General features: G+C 40.6%; 1 long non-coding RNA gene across 2 annotated transcripts; it reads left to right on the top strand.

Annotated features, from left to right (window-relative positions):
* Positions 1 to 2,537: 2,537 nt before the first annotated feature.
* On the top strand, positions 2,538 to 8,432 carry LOC309664527. Of its 2 annotated transcripts, XR_014265890.1 has the most exons (3): positions 2,538 to 2,696; positions 3,779 to 3,928; positions 6,483 to 8,432. It is a non-coding gene; the product is annotated as an uncharacterized lncRNA (long non-coding RNA). The 2 variants fall into 2 exon arrangements; XR_014265891.1 differs by lacking the exon at positions 2,538 to 2,696 and having other exon boundaries at positions 3,744 to 3,928.
* Positions 8,433 to 11,036: the final 2,604 nt, after the last annotated feature.

Below are 11,036 nucleotides of genomic sequence, written 5' to 3'. Positions count from 1 at the left end.
AATTTTCATATCTTTTTGGCCATTTTTATTTTCTCTATTATGAAGCACCACCTATTTTCTATACGTTGCCTGCCTTCCTATTGAATCAAAGAGATTTAAAATTATATGTTTCAATTTAACAATATATATATCTATATACATTTTAATCCTTTATTGTTTATATCTTTAGAAAATATTCTCTGACACTCATTACTTTATCTTTCAACTTTTAAATAGTGTTTTAATATACAGAACTTTTACATTTTAATGTAGTTCAATTATAAATCTATTCCTTATGTGTAGTTATTTTCTGACTGCTTTAACCAATTTTATACCACAAAGTATATATATTTTTATATATATACAAAATATATATTATATAATATATATTTATAAATATATAATTATAATATAAATGTATTTATTTTATATTTATTATATAAATCACATAATTATAATATATAATATATTTATAAATATATCTAACTCTAATATATTATATATATAATACATATGTATATATATATAATTATATTACTCTAGATATATCATGTTCTTGGACTGGAAGAATCAACATTGTGAAAATGACTCTACTACCCAAAGCAATCTACAGAGTCAATGCAATCCCTATCAAACTACCACAGGCATTTTTCACAGAACTAGAACAAAAAAATCTCACAATTCATATGGAAACACAAAAGACCCTGAATAGCCAAAGCAATCTTGAGAAAGAAAAACGGAGCTGGAGGAATCAGGCTCCCTGACTTCAGACTATACTACAAAGCTACAGTAATCAAGACAGCATGGTACTGGCACAAAAACAGAAATAGAGATCAATTGAACAGGATAGAAAACCCAGAGATAAACCCACGCACATATGGTCACCTTATCTTTGATAAAGGAGGCAAGAATATACAGTGGAGGAAAGACAGCCTCTTCAATAAGTGGTGCTGTGAAAACTGGACAGCTACATGTAAAAGAATGAAATTAGAATGCTCCCTAACACCATACATGAAAATAAACTCAAAATGGATTAAAGACCTAAATGTAAGGCCAGATATTATGAAACTCTTAGAGGAAAACATAGGCAGAACACTCCATGACATATATCACAGCAAGATCCTTTTTGACCCACCTCCTAGAGAAATGGAAATAAAAAGAAAAATAAACAAATGGGACCTAACGAAACTTAAAAGCTTTTGCACAGCAAAGGAAGCCATAAACAAGATGAAAAGACAACCCTCAGAATGGGAGAACATATTTTCAAATGAAGCAACTGACAAAGGATTGATTAATCTCCAAAATATACAAGCAGCTCATGCAGCTCAATATCAAAAAAACAAACAAGCCAATCCAAGAATGGTCAGAAGACCTAAATAGACATTTCTCCAAAGAAGATACACAGATTGCCAACAAACACATGAAAGAATGCTCAACATCATTAATTATTAGAGAAATGCAAATCAAAACTACAATGAGATATCATCTCACACTGGTCACAATGGCCATCATCAAAAAGTCTACAAACAATAAATGCTGGAGAGGGCGTGGAGAAAAGGGAACACTCTTGCACTGTTGGTGGGAATGTAAATTGATACAGCCACTATGGAGAACAGTATGAAGGTTCCTTAAAAAACTAAAAATAGAACTACCATACGACCCAACAATCCCACTACTGGGCATATACCCTGAGAAAACCATAATTCAAAAAGAGTCATGTACCACAATGTTCATTGCAGCTTTACTTACAATAGCCAGGACATGGAAGCAACCTAAGTGTCCATCAACAGATGAATGAATAAAGAAGATGTGGCACATATATACAATGGAATATTACTCAGCCATAAAAAGAAACAAAACGGAGTTATTTGTAGTGAGGTGGATGGACCTAGAGTCTGTCATACAGAGTGAAGTCAGAAAGAGAAAAACAAATACCATATGCTAACACATATATATGGAATCTAAAAAAAAAAAAAAAAAAAAAGGTTCTGAAGAACCTAGGGGCAGGACAGGAATAAAGACGCAGATGTAGAGAATGGACTTGAGGACATGGGGAGGGGGAAGGGTAAGCTGGGACGAAGTGAGAGAGTGGCATGGACATATATACACTACCTAATGTAAAACAGATAGCTAGTGGGAAGCAGCTGGATCACACGGGGAGATCAGCTCGGTGCTTTGTGACCACCTAGAGCGGTGGGATGGGGAGGGTGGGAGGGAGATGCAAGAGGGAGGGGAAATGGGGATATATGTATACATATAGCTGATTCACTTTGTTATACAGCAGAAACTAACACCTTGTAATTATGCTCCAATAAAGATGTTTAAAAAAAAAAAGAAATTAGATTTACTCTAAGTGCTCAAAACACACACACACACAGAAAAAAAGAATTAATATGTAAATTTAGCAAGGCAGTTGAATAGGGGTCAATATACAAAAATCGAATGCATTTCTATTTATATTTATACACAAATGATTTCTATGTATGCTACATATAGTATGCACAGAATTTTTTCTGTAAATACAAAACTATACATTCCCCTATTTATTACTATTGCGTTGCACCCTACAGGCCTGCAAGCCCTGCACTTGCCCAGCCTCGAGACCGAAGAAAGAGCCTGGAGTCAGCGACATAGACATCAATGGTTTAATGGATGGAGGAGCTTACATGTCCTGGAGCAACACTCCACGGTGTGCGGCAGACAGCGGGCAGGACATGGTAGTAGTCTTTGCTTCCAGGGCTCGGGGAGGTTACCGCTTATAGGGGGAATTGACATCAGGTTGGCTCATCGGTTACCAGGGAAACAAGCAGAGGGGCACGTCCCTCACCGTCCCTTTGATAAGCTATCACGGTGGAGATGCTCTGATCTAAAGATTAGAACAATCACTAGCTGGGGCCGGGGGCTAGTATGTATTAGGAGGGAAGGTTGGTGATGTGAGTAGTGTGTAGATGAAGGAGGACTGGTCGGGCAGGGGTTGTACAGCGAGCAAGAGAAGAGCCATCTTGTATACTAGCAATGAAAATATTGGAAAATCAAATTTTAAAATAACATTTAAATCGTATAAAAATACTTACGAATAATTTTAACAAAATATGTGCAAGCCCTGTTCACTTAAACCTACAAAACTTTGTTGAGAGAAATAAATGAAGACCTATATAAATGGGGTCATATATGCCATGTTCATGGCTTAGAAGACTAAACATTAAGATGTCAGTTATCCCCAAATCAATCTATAGATTCAAAGTAATCAAAATCCCAGTAAGCCGTTTTGTAGAAATTTCCAAGCTGACTTGACAAATTTTATGGAAATGGATATATTTTCCAAAAAAGAAAATGCTGGAGGTCACGACTTAACTGTAATCTGCGGGAAACAAGACCCTGTGTTACTGTCATGAGGACAGACAAACAGATCAGTGGAGACTGACCCACATGTTCAACATATAACACATATAACACATACAGTCATTTGATATTTTGACAAACGAAGGTGATGATATAATTTGATGAAGAAAGGATGGTCTTTCCTACAAATTCTGGATACCCATTTGTAAATAAAAATGAACCCTGACGCTGACCATGCACACAAATATAATTTAACTTGAAATGAGCCACAGACCTATATGTAGATCATCTTCCCAATAACCCATGAGACGAAGTCACACAAAGCTAAGCCAAGGCGTCAAGGTGCTGGGTTCTCATTGGGGCCCCATTCAGGTTGTTGGCAGTCCAGGACATTGTGGCTACAGAATTAAGGTTGCCCTGCCTGCTGGCTGGTGGCAGAGACTATTCTTGTTCTCAGGCCCACCGACAGCCTGGCAGCCAGCACGTGAGGCCCCCGCACCCGTGAGTCTCTGACTTCCTCTTCTGTGACCAGTCAGAGAAAACTCTCTGCCTTTGAAGCACTCATGGAATTAAAGTGGGCCCGCCCAGATCATCTCTCTTTAGCCAGGTAACAGAAATTTCTCATGATGCTTGTAACTTTAACCATTTCTCCTTGAAATTCCACACATTTTTGTTCCATATATATTTTAGGCCATACTTTAAAGTGCATTCAAAATTAGCCTCGCTGTATCTTTCTGGGAGGCTGATCAAATTATTATTTTGAAATGACCCCTAAGATCTAGTAAAAACTTTGATCTTCCGGTCTTCTCGTCTAACATTACCAGCTGTGTGAGCTTGCTTCTGGTTGGCATCTCCAACACCTGTCATTTTCCCATCCTTTTAATTCCATCCTCCTTAAGTGTTCTGTTTTAGATGAGTCTTGTATTAATTTCCTAGGGCTGAAGTAACAAAACAGGGTGGCTTAAAAAAACAAAAATTTACTCCCTCACAGTTCTGGAGGCTAGAGGCCCAAAGTCAAGGTACCAGCAGGGCTCTGCTTCCTCTGAAGGTTCTAGGGCTTTCCTTGGCATGTAACAGCACACTCCAATGTCTGCGGCATCTGCACATGGCTTCTCTGTGTGTGTCTCTGTGCCCTCTCCTCTTCTTAGCAAGATACCGTTAGATTAAGGGCCCAGACTAAATCCAGGATGATTTCATCTTGAGATCCTTAACTAAACACGTCGCAGAATAGGGAGGGTGGCAGGGAGATGCAAGAGGGAGGAGATATGGGGGTATATATGTATGTATAGCTGATTCACTTTGTTATAAAGCAGAAACTAACACACCATTGTAAAGCAATTATACTCCAATAAAGATGTTAAATAAATAAATAAATACATACATACATACATCGCAGCAGCACCATTTCCAAAGAAGGTCACATTCTGAGGCTCTGGGTAGACCTGAATTTTGGGGGGATACCCTTTTCCGTACCCCACTGGTGCATGTGTAAAGTCAGCAGTCTCCAAATCTGAGCCAAATTTTGTGTAGGGGGTTGATCCTGCCCCATCCTCCGACAGGGCAACCTCAAGAAAATCAGTGCTTCTGATACAAAACCTACCGACCTCAGCCCCGCACAACACACCATCAAAGTGAAAGCTGCAGGCTACATCTGGGCCCTAGTGGTGACAGAGGTGATCACAGGTTCAGGTTCAGATCACAGGTGACTCTCTGTTCCCAGGTACGTATTATGCCTTGGGACGTGGAGGTAGCATCCTGCAGGCTCCGTACAGCCACTGGAGCCTCCTTGCTAAGACAGAAATGACATCTTCAGGATGAAGGCAGGCCTGGCCATCTGGTGCAGGAGGAAGTAGCTTCCTGTTGTCCTCAGACCCTTGCCACAGGCAATGACACTAGAGCAGGCCACCCTCTGAGTAGACAAGAAAGGGAATTCTCTCGTGGTATAGAGAGCACTGCCACTGTCCCATGCCACACGGCCCACCAGAGCACTGCTGCTGCCCGTACCTTACCGGGTGTCCCTGATAAAGGACAGACACAACAGTCCACACAAATGGTTGACCTTCAGGCTGTCATCTCAGTCACCTTAGCCCTTGATGCCCCAGCAAACAACCAGCATGTTTACACTCTTTGGCCATTGCCAGTGGCATGGCCATGTGGCCAGCCAATGCAGAAACTAAATTCTCATCCAAGCTTTCCCGTTTGGGAGGAAGACCTCAGGACCTCTTGCCCCCCAAACACCCCAAATATAAATGATAGTCACACATGTCTGCACATAGCAGGCACTCCTATCCCCTTCGGAGACCCAGACATTACCAACAGTGACCAAGACTCTCATTTCACTTTAAAAACACACAACACCAAGCTCTTGAGCAAGTCATTCAAGAGAACTTCCCTTCATCTGCCAATTTAGAACGCAGGCCTCACAGAGGACCATATGGCCTACTTATACAAGTTCAGGTTCGGGGAAATGAAACATGCACCTGTCAGTCATCAAACATCAGAAATGCATCATAATAACTTACTCCATTTTTGGTGTTTGACAGCTGATAGCCTTTAAGGACCACCCCCCTCTCTTACCCCAGGGCAAGCTGATAAGAAAGGGGCACCTGCAGAGAATTCACACCAGTAAACCCTGGCCCAGGGTAAGAACCCCACCTCCCAAACCACAGGGAAAGCCAGAGTCAGTAACTCCTCCCTGCTTCCTCAGGCCATTTCCAGAGCTGCCTCCTGGGAGCCCACCCTGCTCTCCCAGCAAAGTCTCATTATGTGAAAAATTGACCTTTTCACACCCACTCGCTGCATGTGTGGCATCATCAGTCTTGATAATGAGAACTAAAATGTTGCCTGCCATATCAGTAAACAAAGGATGTTGCAGCCATCAAGCCATCATATTACAGCCACCGGAGGGTGAGCCCTAAGGGAACCCAGGATGTAGACAAACGGGCTGCTCACTGCCAAACCCTCAGCCACTGCCACACCCCCTGGTTCTGCGAGTGTACCCTGAGGAAACTCAGGATGAGAAAACACAGGATACTGGCCCCAGATATTTAAGGTGCATATCAAAGGAATGATTTCAGTGAGCCCAGGCTCTTGCATCTTCCCAAACTTAGAAAAGTGCTAAATTCCATAACTTGAGAAATCTGGTTTTCTTTTATTAACAGTAATCTTTTGATGTTCTGACTACCTGGTCTTTTGTTGAGAATCTCCTATATATCCTGGCTCCCCACCCTTGCCTCTTCGGAACAGTTTCTGCAATGTCATCTGAGATGCCATGTCCCGGGCCTGAAGTCCTCAGAAAGTCCACCCAATAAAACATAACTCTCAACTTTTAGGTTGTGCATTTTTTTTTCAGTCAACAATAACCAAGCCACATTTTGGGTCAGGTTGATCCTGCCCCCTGTGGTGCAACCACAAAACACATTCATCTTCCTCTTATGATTTAGAAGCTATATGCTGTATACTATTCTTCTAGGAGTTAGACGAGAGATTACTATTTGCAGCCTGCCTTATAAAGTATACTGCTAATTGGTACATTTAATCTTCTCCGACAATTCAAGGAGCTTAGACCTTTTAGTTCCTCATAAACCTCCCCTAGCCTAAATGCTAAAGTCATGCATTTTATTTCTACATATAGTTTAAAGTCCACAAGGCATTGTTGTTGCTGTTTTATACAGTCAATATTTAGATTTCCTCATCAAAGGTGAGGTGGATTTCCTCACTGTTGCGGCTCATCGATCTTTCCTGCTTCTCTGACATTTCGTCTGTGATCATTTTCCCTCTGCCTGAAGAAGTCTCATTAGTATTACACCGAAGGTCGTTTTACTTCCTCTCGCTGCTATTACATACATTTTTCTTAGTCTTCAGTTATCTCAGTTCACTCTGATGGGTCTATATGCAGATTTATTTTTATTTACCCTGCTTGGGGTTTGCGGGGCCTTCTTGATTCCATGGAGTACTGTCCTTAGTCTATTTTGGAAAAATCTCTACCATCATCTCTTCAAATGTTTCCTATGCGCCCCTGCCTCACCTACGCCTAGGATATAAAATAAACAAATACTAAATTTTTTTCATGGATCCTTTATGGCCTCGCCATTCAAAGTGTGGTCTATGACCTGATAGCATCAATATTCTCAAGAAGCTTCTAAAAACTCAGCATCTCAGGCATCCCCAGGGATCCACTGAATCAGAATCTTCATTTAAACAAGATCCACAGGTGAGTCACATCCCATTCAAGTCTGAGAAGCACTGGTCTCCATCTCTCAGCCTCTCTTCCACATTTACCACTCCTCGTCTCCCCATTCCATTGTAGATAATTACTTTTATCTTCCAGTTCACTAATTCTTTCATACTCTTAACTTCTTAATTGATGTATATAATACACATAGAAAATTGCACAAGACATAAACATAAGAGCCCAGTACATTTTTACAAAGTAAATATTCATGTCACCACCGAAGTTAAGAACACTGCCAGTGGCCCACAAGCTCCCCCCACCCACCCCAGACTTCTGTGGGATTCAACTGTCCACTCTGCTATTAAATTCATCCACTGAGTCCTAACGTTTGTTATTCAGTTTTGCTACTCCAGAATTTCTTTCTACTTGGTTCTTTTCCAAATCTGTATGTCATTTTTCACGGCTTTAAGTTCTCTGTTGAAATTTATCTCCTTGAGCAGGGCAACCACAGGTGTGCTAGTGTTTGTGTCTATTAACTACAATATCCAAATCCCCTGGGGCTCTACTGACATTGTCAGCTGTTTATCTTGCAGGTTCTAGTTCATGTTATCTTTTTTTCTTTTTTATGGAGTATAGTTGACTTACAACATTGTGTTAGTTTCAGCTGTACAGCAAAGTGATTCAGTTATACATATACATATATTCATTCTTTTTTACATTCTTTTCTCATACAGGTTATCACAGAATATTGGGTAGAGTTCCCTGTGCTATACAGTAGGTCCTTGTTATCTATCTTATATATAGTAGTGTGTGTATTCGTCCCAAGCTCCTGATTTATCCCTCCCCACCACGTTTCCCCTTAGGTAACCATAAGTTTGTTTTTGATATCTATTAAGTCTGCTTCTGTTTTGTAAATGGGTTCATTTGTATCTTTTTTTTTTTAAATTAGATTCCACATATGAGTGATATCATATGATATTTGTCTTTGTCTGACTTACTTGACTTAGTATGATAATCTTTAGGTTTTAGCATCCATTTTGCTGCAAATGGCATTATTTCATTCTTTTTTTATGGCTGAGTAATATTCCATTGTATATATGTACCACATCTTCTTTATCCATTCCTCTGTTGATGGACATTTAGGTTGCTTCCATGTCCTGGCCATTGTAAATAGTGCTGCAATGAACACAGGGGCATATGTATCCTTTTGGATTATGGTTTTCTCCAGCTATATGCCCAGGAGTGGGATTGGTGGATCATATGGTAGCTCTATTTTAAGTTTTTTAAGGAACCTCCATATTGTTCTCCATAGTGGTTGTACCAATTTACATTCCCACCAACAGTGTAGGAGGGTTCCCTTTTCTCCACACCCTCTCTAGCACTTACTGTTTGTAGACTTTTTGATGATGGCCATTCTGACAGGTGCAAGGTGATACCTCATTGTAGTTTTGATTTGCATTTCTCTGATAATTAGTGATGCTGAGCATCTTTTCGTATGCTTTTTGGCTATCTGTATATCTTCTTTGGAGAACTGTCTGTTTAGATCTTCTGCCCATTTTTTGATTGGGTTGTTTGTTTTTTTGACATAGAGCTCCATGAGCTGTTTGTATATTTTGGAGATTAACCCCTTGTCAGTTACATTATTTGCAAATATTTTCTCCCATTCTATGGGTATCTTTTTGTTTTGCTGATGGTTTCCTTTGCTGTGCAGAAGCTTTTAAGTTTAATTAGGTCACATTTGTTTATTTTTGTTTTTATTTTCATTACTCTAGGAGGTGGATCAAAAACGATATTGCTTCAGTCTATGTCAAAGAATGTTCTGCCTATGTTTTTCTCTAAGAGTTTTATAGTGTCTGGCCTTACATTTAGGTCTTTGATCCATTTCCAGTTTATTTTTGTGTATGGTGTTAGAGAATGTTCTAATTTCATTCTTTTACATGTAGCTGTCCAGTTTTCCCAGCACCACACATCAAAGAGACTGCTTTTTCTCCACTGTGTATTCTTTCCTCCCTTGTCATAGATTAATTGATCATAGGAGCGTGAGTTTATTTCTGGGCTTTCTAACTTATTCCATTGATATATATTTCTGTTTTTGTGCCAGTACCATACTGTTTTGATTACTGTAGCTTTGTAGTATAGTCTGCAGTCAGGGAGTCTGATTCCTCCAGCTCCATTTTTCTTTCTCAAGATTGCTTTGGCTATTTGGGGTCTTTTGTGTTTCCATGTAATTTTAAAAGAACTTTGCTCTAATTCTGTGAAAAATGCCAATGGTAGTTTGATAGGGATTGCACTGAATCTGTAGATTGCCTTGGGTAGTTCATATCATCTTACCTCATGTGCCTACTTATCTCTAAGTGAGTGCTGAACACTGTATTTGAAAAGAGAGGCCTTGGGAGTTGTTAACCTTCTCCAGAAAGGATTTTCATTTACTCCCAGCCAGTAACTGGGCAGCTGCAGCCAGTTCAGGGACTGTTTACTTTCAGACCACCCTCACTCTTAGGTTGAAACTTGATAACCCACCCAACGTAAGAGGATTCACAGGGCTCCATTCCTTGGTGGCCCTGCAGTCCAACTTTTGTCTACTTGGCTATTAAGCTCTGCTCAGCCCCTTAGCTTTGTAGTAAACATCTCCAGGGCAAAAGCAGCCCCATTGTTAGGCTCAGCACTTTGATTTCTGCCATCTTCTGAATCTTGGCCTAGAAACCGTTTGCTCTTTTTAGCTCTCTGACTTGATATATATTCTAATTTTTCTAATTGTCCTTTACTGACAAGTATGTGTGAATCATGTGCTCTACCATTCCCAGGAGAGAAACTTAGTGGCTTCCTCTTCATCTACACAATATATTCTCAAATTGCTCTGGAGATGTTAATTACACTTATTCCAAAGTCTTCTTTAAACAACTAGAGTTGTTTATGTGAAATCTGTTTCATCAGGTTTTACTTTTTTTGTTTACGAGCTTAGTTCTTTTACAGAGTTAGTTCTGTTTACATATGAAACTGTTCCTGGATGTCTGCTCATCTTGATATTTGGGATGCCAGTTTGCCCACACTTGCAAAGACCTCCTTCCCTCCAGGAGGAGGATACTGCCCCCAGGTGAGAGCTACTTCCTCAATCTGCCAGCTAACATCCACTTTTGCCATTTCTCTCTGGCCAAATGCTCCCTCCCAATGCCCAAGAATCACCTCTAAAACAAATGTCCTGGCAAAAGAAGGCCTTCATCATCTGAGGCAAATGCTTGCATTCTGTCGAACATGCCTCAGTTTTCCTTTGAGTTGGGCCCTCGTGGAGACTTGAAAAGGGGGAAAGAAGGGTGAGAATGCAGTAGTGAGAAGGAACTGCAAGGGGAAGAAAGACTATGAGTAGGACCAGGAGACAGGAAAGCAGGGGCCCGTGGACAAGAAAACACAGGCAGCCCACAGGGCTGGACCTCACTCTGAAAGGGTGAGAGGCTGCAGAGATGGGGCCAGGGAACAGGCTGTGGCACACAACAGCCGAAGGGGGATGAGGAGTCTGCCCTCCACGTGGCAGGCAAGGAGGAGC

Source organism: Balaenoptera physalus (genome assembly GCF_965194825.1).
Source record: "Balaenoptera physalus genome assembly, chromosome: 7".
NCBI classification, from domain to species: Eukaryota; Metazoa; Chordata; class Mammalia; order Artiodactyla; family Balaenopteridae; genus Balaenoptera; species Balaenoptera physalus.
This window is presented reverse-complemented; position numbering and strand designations above follow the sequence as displayed.